Here is a 21,461-nt window from a genome sequence, read left to right as displayed (position 1 = left end):
ATTGCTAAGCTGAACTTCAGAAAAAGGAAGGATTTGTTACACAACTCCTAAAAGGGATGTGTTTAGATAACTTAATGGAAAATGGGGTATCAGATTGATTTTGGCAGCCTCTAAGATTGTTGTGGCAGAATACCTGGGCAAATCCTCTCTGCATCTAAACTTTTGTGAGAAAAGGTCCTAATGCAAGGGTTTAAAAAATAATAAAAAAAAGAACAAAAGAAGAAATTTTAAGAATCTCTAAAAGGGTGGAAATATCTTACAGTAAACCTGTGTAATTTGGGGGAAAAAATGGGAACCTGACTTAGAGGAGGAGCTTTCACATACTTTTACTTATGAAAAAGAATTTAAAAAGAAATCAGCACTTTAGCAATGGTTAAGAGAAACGACATACACTACTTCAGTGCAATTTCTTCCCACGCCTTCTATTTCACCACACTTTTGCTGCCTGCAACCAGCCTTTCTCTGGTTAGCAAAAAGCCTGAAAAATAGTCACAACAACTGATGACAGAGAAGCTAATTTCAACAATGTAAACAAACCCAACAAGAACTAAAAAACTTTCCTACAAACTCACTCATATAATTTCCAGCAGATATTCATTAAAACCCTCCAGGGCCTCTCTAACGATGTCTCTCCACACATGAAATGGGTCTTTTGAGTACAACGCCCAAACCGGAGGCAAACACGAAACAGTTTATTACAGTGAAAAGGAAAACATTAAGCTTTGAAGGGTAACCGCATTGAAACGCAAGCAAACAGAAAACAGCAGTGTTTGGGTTCAGCACAGAACGCGCAGCTTCAGTTCTGAAACCAACCAACCAAACAGGCCAACTATGCAAGCTCTGCGATGATGCGACGTTATTTAAGGAGCAGACACTCACATAAGATGAACGGGGTTTTCGTACGAGCCTGGGACCTGGCAGGGGGAAACGCAACACGCTCGTTGAACACTGCAGGAGGTGCCACTCCCAACCAAACACAGAGCATACGTACAAGCAAGGGAGAAGAAAAAAGGAAATGATCAAAGTTTGATGCTGAAACATCAGAAAACTATAAATTTGCTGATGCTTGGGAAAGATTTTTTTTCCCCACCAGTATTTAAGCAGGTACAACCAGCAGGCTGGAGTCAGAAAAGTCACATGAAGACAAATCAGAGAAAGTCTGCTCAGAGATGCTATCTACGAGATGCTAGTGCAGCCTTTGCACAACAACCTAGGACTGACTGTTTTGGGCAAAAATAAAAACTTTTCAATATATTTATTGGCCTTATCTATAAGAAGATAAATATAACCTTTATATGGGAAATACTGGCATCTCCTAAACTAGATGTAAAGAGACTTTAAGAATTATATATTTGTTTACTGTAGCTACCACTCCTGAATTTTTACATCATTTCTCTGTTCAGTCTCCTGTTAGACTGTACACCCTATCGTCATAGAATAATTTTGATTGGAAGGGCTCAAAGCAGGGTGAGTTACATCAGGATGATCAGGGTCCTTGTCCAGTCAAGTTTTGAATATCTCCAAGGAGGCAATTTCCAAAATGTCTCTGAGTGACCTGTTTCAATCTTTGATCACCTTCATGGTGAAAATATTTTTCCTTATAATATCAAGACAGCATCACTCTGGGAACCTGTTCAACCAGATGACATAAGAACGTTTTTAAGAAGTACAAAGCCTTGATAAAATTCAGAAAAAAATATAAAGAACCCTCATGTATTTCACTTCAGCAAAAGGTTGTAAAAATTTTTGGACGAGAAAGAAAAAATACAAAAGGGATCAGAAAAATCAGAACTACAAGCAAAAAATATTACATAATTTAACTTAAAGTGTATATTATATGTCTTGGGAAAAATAACCAAATGCAAACCTGTCAGACTGTTATGTCAGCGGAGACCTAGAGGCAAACCTKGACAGCAAGTTCAAAACTGCAACATGATATTGGCAGACCGATATGTGGAGAAGCAATCAGAGAATAATGATATCATAATGTCTGTTTTCTTTATTGCATTTATTTCTAGGCAGCTCAATGCAAAGGGAAAGAATAGCTGAACTGGTGGGAAATTAGAGAGTAGCGACTAAACTTACTAGATTGCTGGAGGAAATGATTATGAATTTTAAAAGATTTTTACATGTATGGATTGACTACAACTCACAAAGAAGAGCAAAAGGGACATATTTTATGCACTGGGAGCTGTTACAGTACAATCCACGGCTGGGAACAAGAAGGTATTTACAGCACAGTTGATCCTGCCTGAATTTCAGAGGCCACCGGCCGGCATGCTCGGAGCCGAGCTGGGACCCGCTACCACCACTAGCTAATAGCCAAAACCCAAACACAACCAAGCCCAGACTTCCAGTGGGGTCCCTTCTGCCTGATCTTGCCTGGATGTGAAACAGATGATCTGAATGCTTTATCACACCCAGTCTGTAAACATTAGCCCTACCCCAGACTTTTTATTAGCTTAAATCAAACATTGAACCCAGCTCAGCTGTTAGAGGACAGCTGCTTGCAAGATGATTCACTGCCATATTCCTCCTAGGCCACAAGAATATACAACCTAATCACCAACAGCATGACAGATGCACACAGTTTTAATTATGAAGAAGAAATTAGGATCTGAACTTATCCCCACATCTCACTTAATCAGAGTGCTTGAGAGGAGCTGCCAGCCACCACAGCAAGTTAAGGAAACAGCTGCAGAGATCCTGGGACGGTCCAGAGTGGCAAGATGAACCCTTCATCCCTGCTCACCTGGGGCGTTTATTGGGCAGCCTCAGAAAGAGCTGAAAGAAATCACAGAATCACAGAACGGTTGAGGTTGGAAGGGACCTCGAGAGATCATCTAAGTCCAACCCCAAATATCGTTACATTGTTTCCTATAACTATTCTTTCAGGAATAAACTGTTGGATTTCTTCATTCAATCATCTCTGCCCACTGGCAGCCAAGAAAAACATGAGCAATGGACTGGAGCCAGGCAAGGTGGCTGGAAATGGAGATGGTGAGCAACACCCCTGGACCCCAACCAAAAGCCGAGTCCCAGTCAGGCAGACACGGCAGCAGACACCGGAGCCGTTTGCCAGTCCCATCTCAGAGTCATGTCCTGGGAAAAGCAGTGTCCTACATATATGTAGCTCAAATCCATTTTACATGCTTTTAGACTGAACACGTTCACCTTGGAGTCTTGGGAATTGCTCTCAGTAGGAAAGACTCATGTTGAATTTTCAGACTAGGCATAAAAGTCTTATCTTGAAGCTCCAAGGAAATTCCCATTACTTAATATACACGTTAAATTCCCATGGATCACTGAGCTCAAGGATTAAGAAAACTGATAAGCAAACAGATTTTGAGTTAAAGAATCAGATATACAAATATATGTAAAGTCCATTCTGCCCACCGAAGGCAGCACAACCAGGTAAAAGAAAATCAAATAAGTAGCATAAGCAGAAAAAAAATTCCTCTTAAGTATTCGATTACTTTAAAATTTCAAAAAATGGTTAATTCAAAACATTCGTCTTACATGACAACACAGTCTAATCTATCATCAGTGCTACTGTCTTGCTCAAAAGAGAGATGCAGGAAAGGCAAGATAAACTGTGATCGGTCCCTCTCCACGATGTGGTAGCTCATCACTGGAACAGAAGCAGAAATGGTTCCCAAGGAGAAGACCTAATTCAGCTCCCAAGGAGACATTTCTGAACTGCTCAGCTTGCTTCCCTTCACCAGGGATTCTTCTCCTATACCTTCCAAAAGCAGCAACTGTYGTTATTTCAACTGTATTTCACACTTCACATGTGAGCACAAAGCCCAGAGAAACACCAGGGGTATAGGAGGGACTCCGAGAGGTCAGGGCTGCTGCTCTGCCCAGCTCCGCTCCTCCATCAGCCGTTACCGACATCACCAGAGGAGTCTGGGCAGTGAGGATTAATGACTGAAACTCCGAGCGATCTGTTGATTACGATGCAGGTGGCAACACCGGTGGTATCAACAGCCCCTAACTCTCCTCCAGATGCTGAATGTGAGCCCACTGCCCCCTCCCATAGGCTGCTCAAATGTGAGAATCACTCTCAAAAAAATTAGCTACTCAATCTCTAATGAACAGTCTTTCTCTACACAACAATACCCTCCGTTCTACAAGCAATTAGCAAATCGAGGAGCGCTCTTTGTGAACCTGCATTAATTTACTCCTCAACATTGCGCATTAAATAGCTCATAGGTACAGCACAGCACAGGAGTAGCAACAGCCAAAGCCATAAAATTAACGCTTGCTTCAAAGAGTTAGGAAAGCAAAATTACGTGCGCAGCATACAGGGATTAAATCAAAACAACCTTGATTTGGAAACAACATTTTAGTCCTATGCTTTCATCAGAAAACATGATTATCTAACAGTCACAACACAGGTACTTTACAAGGAAGAGAAACAAGCAGAACTCTCGCTACCTAGAATTAAAAACAGTCATTTTTATTTTCCTCATCAGGGAGAAATACCTGTGAATATACATGGCCGTTTATTCATTTTTGGGCAGTGCTTTCACAGCTATAAATCCAAACTGCAGGTCCCCAGGAGGAAGGACACTTGTTGGAAGGGCAGGCAGCCCAACATGGGTGAGGAAGAGGAGAGAGTTCAACCTGTAAGAGTTGTAACACAGCTGCAAAACACAGAATACAGCACACCAAAGCTCAAGATAACCTTAGTAATATTTTACATGCAATAGTTGTGCACAAATTCAAGTCAGCTGTGATGACTGGCAAATTTAGGTGTAATGTTAATTAATAGCGATTTCAAATTAAATAACTTGTAAGACAAATTCTTGTCTCTCCTCTTTGACAAAGTTAACACACAATTTGAATTTACAGGGAAATATGTGCTCCCAATAACAGGCAAATGGAATCTTCTGTGTTTTAATATCAYAAATCAGCTTCCTTGTGCTGGCTGCCCTGTATCCCAAGTGTAATTTCACAATAACATATTTATCTAATCTCTTACAAAAGAAGGCACAAGATGAAGCTCTTCTGCTCAAGCTAAATGGCTGGCATATGATGACCTACAACACAGCCYAAGCCAGCATATCTTATCTGATGCCATAAGCTGGAGAAGGAGAAAAACAAAGGCACATCACCTCTTTCCATCAGATTTAAGGGACACAAGCAAAGCATTATGTATCAAAGTTGCAGCTGAGAGATAGAAGAAGACCCCAAAACATGGCTGCACTTGGAGGACGATATGATAAGGAAAGCACTGATCATAATGCTTCAGAATTCAATTATGAATGATGAGTTGCATGGGGAATATCATGAGAACATACATAGGGGAATATTATGAGAACATTTTGAAGAGAAGGTAGAAATCACTAATTCCCTCACATACAAAGACATTTTTGTAAAATTCTCGCTTGTAGTGAAAACGGGAGGAAAACTTTGATTTCAAAAAAGCTGCAAACAGCTTACTTGTGGAGGTGGCAGAGATTGTGACARAAGTAACTTGGCCACTTGCTGTTAGACTTCAGTTTATTTGCATACTGTGTTCCTGCACATTAAAATATTGTGAGAGCTGAAGTGAAATTTTCATTAGTATTCGATCTGAAATCTCACCCATGGGATTCAAATTTCAACAGTTAATGCATGCATTTGCCTGTTTAAAGTTATAGATCCATTTATACCATGGTAACCAATATCTTCTGCCTTCAATCCATTAGCACACCATTACTGCAGAGGGGTAGCAGTCTGGTATTGTTTTAGCATCTCTGAAGCGCACTACAAAATTGCACTGCTTAAATGGTCATTTCTAATTTAAAATATCATTTCAATGCTTTGTAGTAGAAATTGGTGATCTTTCAAGGAAAGTACATCATTTGAGATCACAATTAGTAGCAGAGTTCAGTATCAGACACTGCTAAATAATTTCCAGAATATTTTACAGTTTCAGTTTTGCACTATGCACTGAACTGTTCAGCTTGCTTCCCTTCACCAAGGATTCTTCCCTTTACCTTCCAAAAGCAGCAACTGYCATTATTTCAACTACATTTCACACTTCACATGTAAACACAGACCCTGGAAAAACACCAGGCACAGAAACAGGAGGGACTCCCAGAGGTCAGGGCCACTGCTCTGCCCAGCTCCTCTCCACCATCAGACATTACCGACACCACTGCTCTTCTCAAGAAAGCTCTCCCGGCTATTAAACCAAATGCACACCCTTAATATAACTTGGAAATAACTTCTACATATAATATTTGGTATAGCTTCAAAAGCATCAAAGATGCCATGGTATTTTACAGGAGTTGCGTTGGAGGAGGAGGAAGAGCCACATCCCTCTCATGCAAAAGCGGAGGAGAAAACTCCCCARTGACTTCTGAATGAATATCACAAATTTATACACAGCGAAGCAAAGCTCACACCAAATTGCAGAAAAGTTGCAACCAGCAAAACAGAGACCATGTTCTTATTGATATAGTTTATCTTATGTGGACAGCCTTACAACGCAAGGAAAAGTAGGTTTCTCAGGTCACAGCTTACATGGTTTTCAATACAATTTAGTCCTATCACTTCTTAATTTCACCCCAAGCAAGGTCACAAAACACAAGAAACTAGACTGCCTGTAGCAAGGTGTCCCCATACCTCCAAGGGTTAGTACTCCCAGGCATCTGACAGCAAATGGCAACACCCGGGGACTGAAGACTACTGCTTTGTGCAGAGCAGTGAAGGGTGTTTTTCAACGAAAAAGCAAGAGCTGCCTCATATTCGAGAGCCAGTTGTCTACTGGACTGGATGTGCAGTAGTGAAATGCCGCCCCCAAGTGAGAGACAAAAGGCAGCTGGTTAGAAAAATTAATAAAGTATGAATGAAGCAGAAGCACTTGGGTGCTAAACACACACAAAAAAACGACACTGCAAATTAGAAAATTGCCGATGTCATAGTTATAATTACTGAAGACATGGGGAAAACATCTGCACGATATGGGCTCCTGTCAAATGCACTATCAAGATTTACTGGACAAAGCGATAATAACCAAATCCTTCTCTTCCTCTAAGGCTCAAGTACAGACCAATCTCTCTTCTTCTGTTTCAAGAGGCACAGTCACTTAGCAATGTCAAGCATTCCCAACAGCAAGCTTACAATCACAAAATCATCCAGAATGCTCACTGGTCACACTATGAGAAAAAGGTGCAAACAAAATCACGAGGAAGCTATGAGTCTAAGCAAAAACTGCCCATGTTTTTATTGCTTGGCAAGTCACTTGAACTAGCTTAAAATAAGCTGTGTAGTTCTGTAGCAGAGTAAAAGACCTTGCTTTGCTCTCACTCTGCCTAACAATTGCTGAGAGGCCTGGGGCAAACTACTAAACTCTCTGAAACTCCCTTTTTTCCCCCCTTCTAATGTAAAGATAATACTCACTCTGTAAAACAATCCAAARTCTTGGATTACCAAATCCAGGTAATCTCTGAGAGCAAGGTGCTGTTATTGACAAATTCATAGAACAGTCCACACCACTCAGGCAGTAAAAGGATTAAACTCCATATTAATTGCAAAAGTCAAGCACCTCCATGTTCAGAGGTGGCAGCAACCTGATCTCCCCCATCCTCCAAGCAAAGGCAACCTTTACAACTGCCGCAAAACATAAAACTTGGAGAAAGATTCTGAACATCTCAAGATCTATCCCATCAACACTATTCTCTTAATCTACCCAACCTACATTGTTAGGCAAGGAACACAGTACCAAAATGGAACTGGAGAAATGGCAAAATACAGAGCAATCACAAAAAAGTATTCAGGAAAGGATGGGTCCCTGGAGATCAGACGGCCCAGCTCCAGAATGAAACACTTATAAGAAAGCAGGTAGGTAGGAAGGAAAATAAGGGGCTTAAGGTCTTRCTAGATTTTTCATGTTACAGAAAAGACCAGATTTTCAAAAACATTTCAAAACAAGAGCAAACAGCTGTTGATTTTACACTCTGAACTGCAGCAGAGGTTGAGGAGAGACTGAGGCCGTGCAACTCCTTTCCTCCTGTTTCTCCCTGATGTTTTTCTTCAACACCTTGCTAAGACAGAGCACCAAGACCAAGAGATTAGCACAGCTCTGCCGGGAATAATATGTGTTTGCAGTAGGTCTGCTTCCCTCCATCCTAATCAAATGGTGCTGCAGCCCCCGGAGAGAGAATACATTGCCGAACAAAAATGTGAATTTGCAGCTGCTTCCTCCACAGCAAAGGGCAGCCTGACTGACGAAACTCTATCAAGCCCAGGGCTCCCAGCACGATGCAGCAGAGCAGCACGGCGTCTCCTGCGCACCCAGGAGACCCCAGCTGCTGATGGGCTCTCCAAAGGAGTCATTCCACATCACAGGACTACTCCTCAGAGAAACCTCTGCCACGAATGCACTCTTTGGGGACTCAAAAACATTCCTACCTCCGAGCAGCTGCTGTGTGCAATCTTAGTAGGGAGTCCCTTCTCTTTTGCTGCTCCCCTAGCAAAATTTTTAAGTCAACAGCAGGAAAGTAACCTGGTGTAAAATTTATCCATTGAGGGATGACCACAGATCTCTTGCCAAAAGTAAAATAGATAGTTAATATACTAGGCACTGCAACAAAAGACATTAGGAAAGTATCAGCCCATTCCACAGGGAAACAGAAAAAATGGAAAGGAATACAAGTCATTTGGAGGACACTAAAGAGAATTAGTTTTATTACGGTGTGATGAAATCTCTAAAGCCGAATTGGAGAGATCCCAGCCCCAGACTCTAAAAGGAAGGCAGAGCCTCTGAGTATCCAGTTCTTCATCACTATATAAGCGATCTTCAAAGGAGGTCCTGTAACAAGTGATTCTGGGATTCAGTAGGCACGACGTTTTTTTCAGGTTTCATTGAATTGGGAAGCAGTGCTAAAATCTACTAGCAGAAAACACAGAGCTAATGAGTGCCAAAATCCCTTGCCCTTGTAATAATGTAGGTGGTTGGGAGGGGGGAGTGGTTGTTCGTGCATTTATTTATAATTTTCTGGCAAAATACTAACACCAGCAATTGCATTCTGCCTCCTTTAGGTTACCAGCAGGATGAGTTCAGGGTCCAAATCCGTATCTTGATGAAAACAAGCATTCTCATGCACCAAACCCAGGAAAAGGGAATTTCAAAAATTAAAACTGGCGGCCATATGACAACCAACATCTCTGCCAAATTGTAAACTTTTCTGTCCCTCCTTCCTATAGGCAACATTTTTCTAGCACCACCTCCCTCAATCTAGGTTCTCTTTCTCTCTCTGTCAGCTCCTCCAGCTAGGTTAGATAGCTAGAGGGAAAGAAATGACATTTAGTTGATGAAGTCTGCAAATTAGCCAACAAAAATGTTCACTCTTGTGTTTATTATCCATTCATCAGAAAAAATGGTGGAATTACATCTCTACCTAAAAAAGCCCTTCTAATTTCAGCCCAATGAGTCAGCACTGCTGTATCTCATCACTAAGATGATTCATTGTCACTGCACTTCTCAAAGTCAAGAAAAAGGGTATTCACCCCAATTCACTGTCATCTCATAACTACTCTGGATCCAGGCACTGTGTTTGCCTACAGTATTGTTACTATGGCTTATGTGATCATATTACTTTTAATTTAAATGTATAAAGAGACGTTGTCAATCCACCAACCATAAGGCAGCATTTCCTTTGCAGACAACATTCTTGCTTGCCAAAGAGTACAGGTCTTCACATACCAACAGCTTAAGGGTAGCAATGCATCTAAAGACACATGAGGATGGCCAGCATTTTTTGAGAGAAACATTAGTATTGGTTATGCATTATAAGAAACTTTTCAGGAGAGTTAGAGCCTGAATAGAAATTCAGACAAAAACAGTATAGATGGAAAGGTTCAGCCTCGGGTGAAAGCTTTGTGCATGGATTAGACCCCCACCAGAATAACTTTGGCTGGATGAATCCAAAAATCTGAAGCTAAACAGCAACATAGCTGTGGTTCTATTTTTATACCTGTCTCCTAATATCACAGCCACTTAGGTTAATCTTTTTAACTATTAAAACAACTGTACTGAACAACTCATCCTGACCTTAGCACTCCTGAGTACAGAAAGGCCTCCTCCTCCTCTAAGCTGCCGAGGGCTCTTTGGAAGCTGGCGCTGTGTGTGGCTGGCTTGGGAGAGGTGGCTTTGCGCAATGTGTGCATCTCCCTGTCCTTCCGCACCAACGCGGTCCCAGCAGGACCCCCCAGCACCGCTGCTGAGAGCCACCTAGCAAACGCAACAGGGGGAGTGAAGATCCACACTTAAAACAATATCTGGGTTGATTTTAATCTTGTTTGGTTTCTTGTCCTGGTTCTGCACAGTGCCACTCAGATGGTGTCAGCTCAGACGAAGGTTGGGGAAGGGCTTCAGCCAGCACTGCCCTTGGAAAGGCTTGTGAAATTACAGCCAGCGTATTCTTGGCATCCAGAAGAAGAGTGGGTAAAGTGCCTAAACCTCAAAGGATCTCCAACAAATTTGAAACACTCTTGGAAGCTGCTAGGTAACAATGTTTATTGCCGGGACAAGACTGTCCAATGTTTGTCCTGGTGAAGCAACGCTTGTGTTTCCCTTGATCCTGCRGTGGCAGCGGAGTTTGTTTAGAATCTGTCTCCTCTGCTGAGAGAGTTTTCCCCACCTCTAGTCTGGGTGGATAGCTGGATTTTGCTTAATAAAGCAAACATTACATTTTAAACACAGCTATTATAATTAGCAGGAGCTCGCTGCTCAGTTCCTGTTGTAGACAGGGTTTTCCAAATGTCACAGCGTGCTTAGCACAGCYGATTTGCTCTGATGGCTGCTCTAAACGCAGCTGACCTAGGAGGACACAGAATTAAGAATCGAGTCATATCATGGGAAGCGAGAAGAGAAAATGAATAGGATAATTTTCCTCTTTTGCCCTGCTTCTTGATTTTCATTTATTATCTGTACAGCACTGTGAGCAAGAGAAGTTTACCACAGAGATTCCCCATTTCAAGTGTGAAGTGTATTCACACATGGAAGCCAAGCAGATACTTCCTAAGAAATTTTATTCTTATGACCTATTCTTATTCTTTATGACCTATTCTCTGGGTCAAGTCCAGCCCTCCAAAAGCGACCAGAAGATATTGCCATCTRATGATTCTCCACTGATGGGCTTGAAAGGAATCAATAATTGAAAAATTGCCCCTTCCTGATTGAAAGTCTCAGTAGAGGAGCCAGAACTGAAAATGGCATGAAAAAAACCAACAGTGGGCTTAAAAAAGTAGGGGGGGGAAGAGGGAGCTAATACTGCTACTGGCTGCTATTATCATTCTGTAGAGAACAGAGGCTCTGACAAATCCAGCAACTTTCAGAGACTCAATTTAAAACAGTATTTGCTTTACAAATTTATTTTAGAAAAGCAAAAACATCCTTAGGGCTTACCAGTAATATACTGCATAAAAAACCCCACAAAATATCCATTGCCAACGCATACCTACCCACAACAAGGAGCTGCTACCCTTGAAGAACACTAGCACTTATGTTTCCAAGCATTGCATAAATCAGTGGTTTTCAGCCTCCTTGCAGACAAGCTTCACTTCAGAAAAGCTGGCAGCGCTCCACACCTCAGCACATCCAACGGAGCCAGCAAAGGTCCGGCCGAGTCTATTAGTACTGGTTTCATGCAACATCTCACCTGCAACGTGCTTGTGCCTCTCACACAACTCCTGTCTCACTGGCTGGGAAACGCTCGGATAAGGTGACTACCCCTCTGCCGTACCCCACGAGGYGCTGAAGATGACAAGCGCCAACTCTGCTCGACAAAAGGAGAAGCCAAAGCACAAAGGTTATGGGCCCCTCGCAAGGCCGCAGAGACAGCCACAGTTTACAATTACCAGGCTATACCACATCAATTTTACACTACAAAGTAGGATTTAGAGGCAGAATTTGCCTAAAGCGTGTTACTGTCGGGGGAAAAAAGTGGTGCTAACAGTACCTTTACCCAAAGATGGTTCTTACACTAAAAAAATAAATAAAAAATCTCCCAGATGGAAACGGGAAGCAAAAAAAAAAAAAAAACAAAAAAACCCACTATAAACACATTCACTTAACCATCCTCAAATAAAATCAAACCACCCTGCACACCATTGTCATGCTCCTCTAACTCCCTTGAAGAGAAGCAAAACCCTTCCACTTTTATTTGAGAATATATTCAAAATAAACAAACCCCAATGGAATTTTAAACTGACTGTAAAACCTCCAGCAAAAACTCATAAAAAAGCAAATGAACTAGGAAGATCCTCTCTTGGCACACTCTTGGAAAGAAGGATTCACCACATTTCTAATTGACTGCCACTGTGGCTGAAATGAATCATCTATAAATAGGCAGCAAATTCAAAGCAAGCACTTGAAAGAAATAACGAGGTTTTTGTGTTTTTTCTTGTTATTGTTTCATCGGTTGTTGGGAAGGAGGTGGCTAACAAGGTAGAACAAATGTGGGAAGATAAAGAAACAGAAAAGGACTAGAAGGAGGAGGCACTACAAGGGTGTGAAGAAGTTCAGCTGYACAAAGTGCTTAAATACACTTTTTGCCTCCTGTTTTGCAGAGGACTGAAGGGCGAGGAGCGGAAGAASGCACATGCAACTATGTCGTGGTGTCAACTAGTACCGGTGCCACGTTCCAGTTAAACATGGGCAGAAGTTTATTGCATCTACGGCATGAAGAAACCACTGATCTGCTCTCAGACAGGGTTTTTGCTGAAGAAGTTCATCCAGCCACAGCTGCAGAARCAGCCCTCAGCCTTAACGCGATGATGGAACCACTCCTGTGGGCAAATTGAAGCTGGTGTTTAAATCATGAGTACACAGAAAAAAACCACGCTGGTGACTTGGGAATGCCCTGAAGAGCCTCACATACCCTCAACTCTAAGGCAGCTTTTATGTTATCATTAAATTCTTTTCTGAAAACTCAAGTTCCTGTGGGCCATCTCAGACTAATTTCTAGTATTTTCTACATAATGGATTCAATATGCTATTAAGCACAGTCATTAAAGCAAAGCACTGGCAATGTTCATGCAGCTGTCTTGTGGTAAGAGACATCCAAAACAGAGTGGAATCAAAACTATTAAAGTTAAGCAACCATCCACATCATAAGAAAAGCTAAATASTCATGTCAATGAACAACAAAGCTAGGGGAATCTGAGTCATTCCCAGAGAGAATCTAGTTTCTGGAAAGCATTTGTAGGAAAATTTCTAATAAACTCAATTTTATAATATTAAATAACTACTCTTTCAAAATAATTGGATTTTTTTAATGTGGTCATGGCTGTTGCTGCAACCTGTCCACTCGCTTCCCTCCTCTCTCCCACAGCTAGTCTGATTGCCCACAATAGCCCGTCTTCAGCTTTCCAGCATTCATCAAAGCAGCCAATTTAATTATCCTTTTTAATCACTCCCCTTAATCCTATGCTCCTTCTTTCAAGCCTGAAGGGGGCTCTCACAGAGACTGAGGAACAGAAATCCCTCTGTTTTCTTTTCCCAAGGAGTGTGATTAGCTTTAASGTCCTTCACTACTCCCTTAATTTCCTTCCTCCTGCCTTGTCCAGCCACATGGTAGTAGCCAGTGTACAGTGGGARCCTATCCCATTCCAACCCTGCATGGATTTACAGTTTTCTCTAAGTAAAATTATTTCCTCCTGTAAAGAGGGGAAGGAGATGGCTATCAAAATGGCCCATAATGCACACTCCTAAGCTGTATCAGTTAATAGTTTCCTTTATTGAAAAAAAGTTTGGAAAGGGTATGCAAGGGGTTAAAAACATCCCTGTGATGATAGAGTGACAGGAGTAGAAAGAGTAAACAAACCATCCTTGCACAGCGTAGGCATGATGTATATTCCGTGGTTGCCAACCATCAGTTTAATTTTCATTGTAAAAACTTGCAGGAGAGTTACTGTGAGGAGAAAGTGCTGGAGTAATCAATCTGGGGCTGAAGCCTTTTGTTTATCCATAAAATAGATACAGCAGAAGGAGAAGTGTATAAAAGTTGCCTATGTTGCTGCATCAGTATTTCTCAATTTTGATCTGAAAGAATTAACTCCAGAGGGAACACTACAGTGGTTTTTTTTACCTTAGACATGGGCCTTTCAGTCCTTAGCCCCTCTGCTGAGGCTGCCAGCAAAGATGCTAGAAGGGATGATACTTTTGAGATGTGAGTGTACATCTCTTCTGAGTGAACCAAAAATCAACTCATTTCATGAAAGCAATCCAATAATTCACAAGCACCACTTGCTTTACAAATGCAGACTGACAATGCAAAAGGTGAAACTGTTGCATGGTCCCATTAGCAACCTTTGAGCTTCCTAGCCCCGAACGTCTGTCTAGCAAGACCATACTATAGAAACACAGAAGATCTCCGCTTGGCAAGGAAAGGAGAGAAGTCAGAACATATATACCATGATAATCTCCATTAGTAGCTCCAGCCACAAAGGCACAAGGCATGTTGAATTGCTCCTGCACCCACAGCATGGAATTTGCTGCAGCTGGCGCCGTATTTCACAGGTGCATGCTCGCTGGTGGCTGGGCATCACAACAGGCATGGCTAGCGCGGGATCAAAATTAAACCAAGCGCTAGCACCAGGGTAAGCCAACACAGAGCGTGGAGGTAGCTCCTTCTGTAAATATTTGCAGGTGAGAACTGTGAATACTCTTCTACCTTTCTGTTGGCACTCAAATTTTCTTTCTTGTTAACTAAGCCAAACAAAGCTTGGTTAACAACTTCTTAAGCAAAGCTACAAATTTTCGTCTTCGGCATATCAGGATGGCTGACCTCAGAGAAGAACCAGCTCCTTTGACCACGCTAGGCTGATACCTGCCGAACTGGCTCGAGACTCGCACTTTGTGGAAGAGGCAATATAGGAAGGTTACACAAAATGCACATTCGTTGTATGAACGGCTGGATTTGTGCCCTGCTGCAGCTCCCAGATGCTCGTGACGAGTCTAGCACGACCCCTTTCCTCTCACAATCCCCTCCACTGTTCAGAAACAAGAGCTTCAACCCAGAGCAGGTGAAACACAACTTCTTTATAACCGAAACAAGTATCAGCAATAATTACAACATAACATGTAACATACTGATGGCCTGTAGAAATCAGATACAATGAATCTGGATTTTGTCTGACCTAAAGGAAAAGGTGCTCATTATCTCAAGCAAGAAAATGTCGCTTATGAACGACAAGGTCATGCTGCACTGTGCAGATAAATGTCATTTCTCTGGATAGCTGTAATACACCAATCCACTGTTTTCAGAAATGTATACATACAGCAAAGCAATAGAAAGACTGTAGAATTAGTCCTGGATGCCATGTTATTTTATGCTATGTTATTTTAAGAGCATAAAGTCATCTAGACTTTTTATATAAACTTTTCTAAATTCATACAAGGAACACATCTACGTATGTATATACACCTGTACATGCACTGATTATGTGAATAAATTGCYTGTTCTTTTTGGTAATAAAAAATAAAAAAAAATAATAAAAGACTAATTACATACTCGATATTGTTATGAACATCCACATGAATTACACAGCTATGCATAGGTGTTTCTGGGCTCATCACAGGCCTTCAGGCACTCTACACGAAGTATGATGAGCAGCTCTACTTTATATAGATAACACAATGTGTAATGCTTCCCTACTTTCAACAGCCCTGCACGCTGCCATGCTGCAGCTGAGATACAATTAAGTACACTCAGATGATTTTTGTGCAAATGGAGCAGACAAAGCAATTACCATTTAGTAAAAGCGGCTGCTTCAGAGCATGGGTTACCTTCGGCCAAGAGTTTCTGAACTGGGGTATCTCCCCGCAGCGGTCTGTACACGGGTTCGCTTGCCCTCCCATACATGCATGCACAGGAGACAAGTAAGAGAGGGAAGACTGTTTAGCCAACGCTCACGTGTTCCCACCTAGAGAGAGGAATATTGATTTGTCCCCACAGTCACGAAGATACCACGTCTACTCGTCTGTCATACCTTTCTTCACACAGAAGACCACAAACTCTTCAGAAACTAGGAGCCTTATTTCGCAAATATTTACTACTAGGTGTAAGCAGATCCATGGAGGCCAAAGGAACAAGCATTCCATCTAAGGCTGAACATTTGAGCAACCAGGCCAGGGAACTGATATATTCAAAGGCTGCATTTTCCACTAATGAAATGAACTCCCATAAAAAGGGAATAAATTAGATGATTAGGAAGTAAAGAACACTGCATCGGCATGAACCGTCGATAGAATGAAAGTGTTCAGAATACAACTGCCAGAGGTAAGGCTGGTAACTATTAGCTTAGCAATAGTACATGCCACATGTGGTAAAGATCACTGGTTTGTGGTCTCTTTACCATTACAGCAGTTTCCAACTCTGTATTAGACAGCCTGGACTTTAAGAAAAATCTGGAGCTTGTGGGCTCTAAGGAGATACCCCCACGAATTAATACGGATACAGACATTTGTCATTTCTTTGTGTACATAAATAACATGTGGTGACAGTCTTTACACAAACAAGCCTCAAAAAGCTCTCTCATCATACAAGATATTCTACTAAAATAGCCGCTACAAAATAATTACTCTATACATGTTCATAGTTACCGAATATATCATAGGTTTTTATATACACCAATAATATAGTGTAGCATGTCATCTTTTAAGCTTCATGTTGGCTTTCTTTAAAAATTAAAAATATTTAAGTTAAGCAACTCTTCCAAGAAAGTCAGGTTTCCAAAGAAAAATGAGCTGTTTTTACCATTTTCCAAAAGGAATTAAGTTGATATAGCAAGAACTCATGTTTGAGAGTCTAGTGTGTGAAATGCAGACTAGGGAACACAGAATGGATAAAAATCAAAGCTTTAAAACAGAAATCAGTTCAGTTTTTAACGTGGTCTCAAACAGAACTGCAATTGGAGTGTACATCTGTCAAAGCTAAGCTCACTATAACCATTATAGCCATTTAAACAAATTGAAAACGTAAATCAGCTCAATATGCCAAATCGATGTGCCATGCATCTCATATCTATGTTACTGTCACCACAGTAGGATTCATGACACATGTATTGTACAGTAATACTGCCTGTTTTATTAAACAGTATAAATAAAATTCAAAAGGAAAATGTTACAACTTACATTACAGAAAGACCATGGCTTTCTTCAAAACTTAGGGCTTTCAGTTTGTTTTGCTGAAAAGCTTCTACCAGAATCAAAGCACATTTGACATTAGCACTGATTAAAGCAAATAGATAAATTGCAAAGCCTCTGAGAAAACAGAATTGTTCCTTCAATTTACTTGGACCACCCCTGAAGAAAGGAGATCTTTATCAACAGCTTAGCTTTTATTCACAGCTTGGGTGAAAACCACTATCAGCTGGTTTTTTCAATTTTTCTATTCCCAGTCTTTTCCAAATTTTAGTAGGCTATTCTCATTTAGAGAAAAAAGGGAAAAAAAGAAAAAGAAAAAAAGGGAGAGAACTCCAGCTACCTTCTTTTAAATGCTGCCCTCCAAGGTACAACCGGCAACAGACCCATACTCTAATTTATGACCTTAATACGCAACCAAACAGGGGAAATGGAAAAGCTGCAGCATCTGGATAAGCCAGTTCTTAGGGGACAACAGTGAGAACATATGGGAGCAACTGCAACTTGTAGCTCTGGAGAAGAAAGTATTAGAAGTGAGCGATTATGTGTTTTCTCAAATACAACAATTGCAATCGTCTCTGGCATTTAGGCCCCATGCAACTAACTGTGTGCTTAAGTACTATGCCAAAGCCAGGTTTTTTAGATAATTAGTTCCCTGAAGAAACATCCCTTCTGCTAATGGTGATTGAGGCCAAAATAAGAAAGAACCAACGGGCTTCAAAGAGAAAACCAAAGCAACAACTACTGCCGTTCTAATTGCCGCAATAAACAAAGTATTAAGTGCATTAAAATGGATCTTACAGTTCTTGCAAATTGCAAAGAGCAGGAGTGTTAGGGGCCATAAGTGCACAGGAACAAATATATGCTCATGTTGATTTCTCCAGACACTTTCTTATTTATAACTGTTCGGTAACGGAATTACAACAATACTCTGTAGCTGGAGTCCATAAAAATACATTGGGCAGAAATATATTGAGTCATGTAACGTTTGCACCCCAGATGCTAATATATGGTATTAAGCCCCTGAGTCCAGTCCCAGAAACACAGAGCGGAGACCTCGCAGCTGAGTCTCTCTGGCAGCAGCTCTGGGATCTGCCATTAGCTCCAATGGGGAAACGCAAGAATTGCAGACACACAGAGAGGCCCTGCAGGGAAAAGGCCAGCTACAGAAAAAGTTTCTAGTGTGTTTTTTTTTTTTAATAGAAAATCACTGTTAAAAACATTAATCCATGTTTCTTATAGGAAACCACCACCATGAATTAAAAGATGACATGAAAACACTTTGGAATACATAGTTTAAATATTCGGCTATGCAGAGATTATGTAATTATTTTGAAATAAAGAAATAAAATAAAAACAAGAAATCTCAGCAAGTTCAGAATGTTTCTTGAGACTTCCAGATAAACACTGTTTGATGGCATTAAAACAAGGCAGAGCTAAGGAATAGCTAACATCTCTGTGCCATTTTTCATATGAAACTACACTGACATGCACTCTTAGCTTTTATTCTTTCCACAAGAAATCTACCTCCTTGTTTCCCCTGGAATTGCCTAAGTTTCCATGAGCTGTTAAAATTTTCACCAGCATGAGAATATTCCTAAGTAATAGCTCTAATAATTAGAAGACACTTAACATCAACCTTACCTCTGTGTGTTTTAACAACTAAGACTGATCCACCAGTACAGTTCAAACTAGGCAAGATGCACTGGCCAGAGARCACCTCTGGGAAATCCAACAGGAATCAATCCAGTTCTTAGTTTGGAGAGAAATGGCCAGGACTGGCCAGTCTTCCTATCCCTAATCAATGTATTCTCAGGGCGATGAGCCCCAAGAAGGCACACCGCACAGCCCAGGCGCCGGAGGGCTGGCAGTGCTCGGGAGGCAGTTCGGGGCATGGGCACTGCCTCCAAAGGGATCCCCCTGCTTCCGAGAGGGGCCAGGCTGGGTCTCCCAGGGCCGGGAAGCTACGGAGGCAGCTCTGATCATTCACTTCCCAGGATTTCCCAGGCCCGCACACAGACCCCGCTATCAGTCGTGTGGCACAGCAATAACCCAGGCTCTAGCAGAAAGGCCCGCGTGAATAAGAGCGGTGCTGGGTAAAGCCACAGCGCTTTTCAGGTTGAGAGATTCAAAGAGGTTAAAGCTCCGACTTGAATGCAAAATGCAGTTCATCCTGTTTGTGGAACACTTCTCTAACCCTGCAAAAATCCAATTCTGCAATTGTGGGAAAGGACATTGGGAAGTGGCGTAAGCACTGGAGGAACCTGCCCCACAGCCTCCCTACTGCTCCCTGCTCTATCGTCCACACTGCCTGGCTTGCAGTGGCCAGTGACGGAGAGACGTAGGAATATATTTGTACATTTTCCAAGCCCTCTCTTTCAAAAGCTAGCAGCTACTTGTTACTAACCCCATACCCCAAAGATGCTTAATTTGCCTTTTTCCTTCTGTCTTCTGCCTGTGGGGGAAGAGACTTGTTATCACCATGCTATTTGCATCCAAATTTCGTAGCCCTGCTCCCACAGCTGCACACCCGCAGCAGGAGGTGATGTGCACCATATTGCATAAAAGCAGCTCTTTTGTGCGATGCCTTTGTCTGCTGCCATCTGCCGGGGACAGGGACACCATTCACACGCAAAATGTATGCTTGCTTCCTCCTCCATGTAAAGACATCTAATTGCAAATCCTGTATCTCTAGGCACAGGCAAGCAGGATCTCCACTATAAAGCATTTTAAAGCTCTCAGCCCCCTATGAAATGTTCTCCCCCGTCCCATTGTGGTAAATATGACTCATAAACGCACATTAGTTATCTTCTTTTTCCAAAACATCACTAAGAAAGAACCCAATTTTAAGTCTTCTGTAAGAATTCAGACCCAGTTCCTGTGCTTCTCTTGTCCCCTATAGCTAGGTACACTTGAAGCTAATCCAAATTGCTCAGGTCAAGCCTCGTTTGTGCTTGGTTATTCATAATGTCACCAGAAGAGGCTGGAGGAGGACCTGCCCGTCCCAAGAGTATTTTTAGGGTAGAGCAGGCTGGGGGGGGGGTCTTTCTGTTGCTGACATCTATCAATCTCCTTGGGGCTGCAGTGAGTTCCTCCAGACCTAACACTATGAATCTCCACAAGTTGGGACAAAGACACACTCTATAGCCGTGAACTGTAGCGTACCCACATCCTCTAGGATCACACCTAGACAGCGGCTGGATTATACTACCAGGGTCCCACCTTGGCTAGATCTGCTTCGGGCAGCCATCGCCATTTAAAACACACTGATTAGATTCGTTTAAACGGACTGAAACTCTTCAGAGAGCCGAGGCTGCAGGAGTCCTTCCAAAACTCCCTACGTTGTAACACAGGTGATAATTAATATTTATCAGTAGTATAAATTGCCACGTTTGGAGACAGTCAAGACTTATAATCTAGTCAGCAAGAGAACCAGGGGCAGAGTGTCACGGATTACATCTGCATCAGGAGCATGACTTTCAGCAAAATGTTCTTTACTGACCCTCATGATGAAAATTACAATGTCACCCCTTGTTTTTACTGCATTTCAAGCACAAGAAAGCAGCTGAGTTGGGAAATGTATTTTTTTCCCCATACACTTTAATAGCCTATTTCAATTTCTAGCTGAGAGGAGCAAAAGGGTCCTTGAGGCTGCTAGTTGCTGTGCAACTAGTCATTTTTCCTACAGCTTGGCTACAAGCAGCTTGCCATAGCCTAAAGGTCTTAGGCATATTGTCTTAGTTAATGACTTAATTTACTCTATACAGATCAGTGCTGAGACATTCTCATTTCTTAAGAATGATGTAGGCTTGCTTCCATTTAGCTGTGGTCCCTAAGGAACCGTTAAGTTAAATCAATATAAGCCATTCTTAAACTGTCAGAGTTTAAGTGTGCATCCACACACTAAAACCAGTTGTAAAAAAAATCTGTCTTGAGTGGAAACAATGCTGGTTTGTGCAGAACATCTCCCAGTATAGGTAGTGTCATGGACTATTTCTCCTGATCTACTCCACTACTGACTTTCATGACAGATCCAAAAGGGAAAAAAAAAGAAAAATTAATTGTAACTGAGTTTTAGAACTAGCTCAACCAAAAAAAAAAAAAAAAATCACAGAAAGAGGCTCTGTTGCAGCACCTACTAGTTTTAAGAGGGAATCCTCTTCCACAGAGTAGGGAGCCCATCCCCTTTAACAAATCACTAAGCCCCTCTGTGGCTTGACTGCCTCATTTGTATTCCAGGTGTTTGAAAGGTGCTCGCTCCAAGTAGAGCCCCTGGCAGGGGTAAAAGGGAGGCGAGGAAACTAATGGCTCCCCGGCT

General features: G+C 41.7%; 1 protein-coding gene across 1 annotated transcript in view; it reads right to left on the bottom strand.

Annotated features, from left to right (window-relative positions):
* Positions 1-21,461, bottom strand: part of MAD1L1 (mitotic arrest deficient 1 like 1) — a 375,918-nt gene that overhangs the window by 190,824 nt on the left and 163,633 nt on the right. The window lies entirely within an intron of this gene.

The sequence above is a fragment of the Apteryx rowi genome, unplaced genomic scaffold, assembly GCF_003343035.1.
Source record: "Apteryx rowi isolate R43461 unplaced genomic scaffold, aptRow1 scaffold_6, whole genome shotgun sequence".
Classification (NCBI taxonomy): domain Eukaryota; kingdom Metazoa; phylum Chordata; class Aves; order Apterygiformes; family Apterygidae; genus Apteryx; species Apteryx rowi.
Note: the sequence above shows the minus strand (reverse complement) of the source record. Positions and strands in the feature narration are given on the sequence as shown.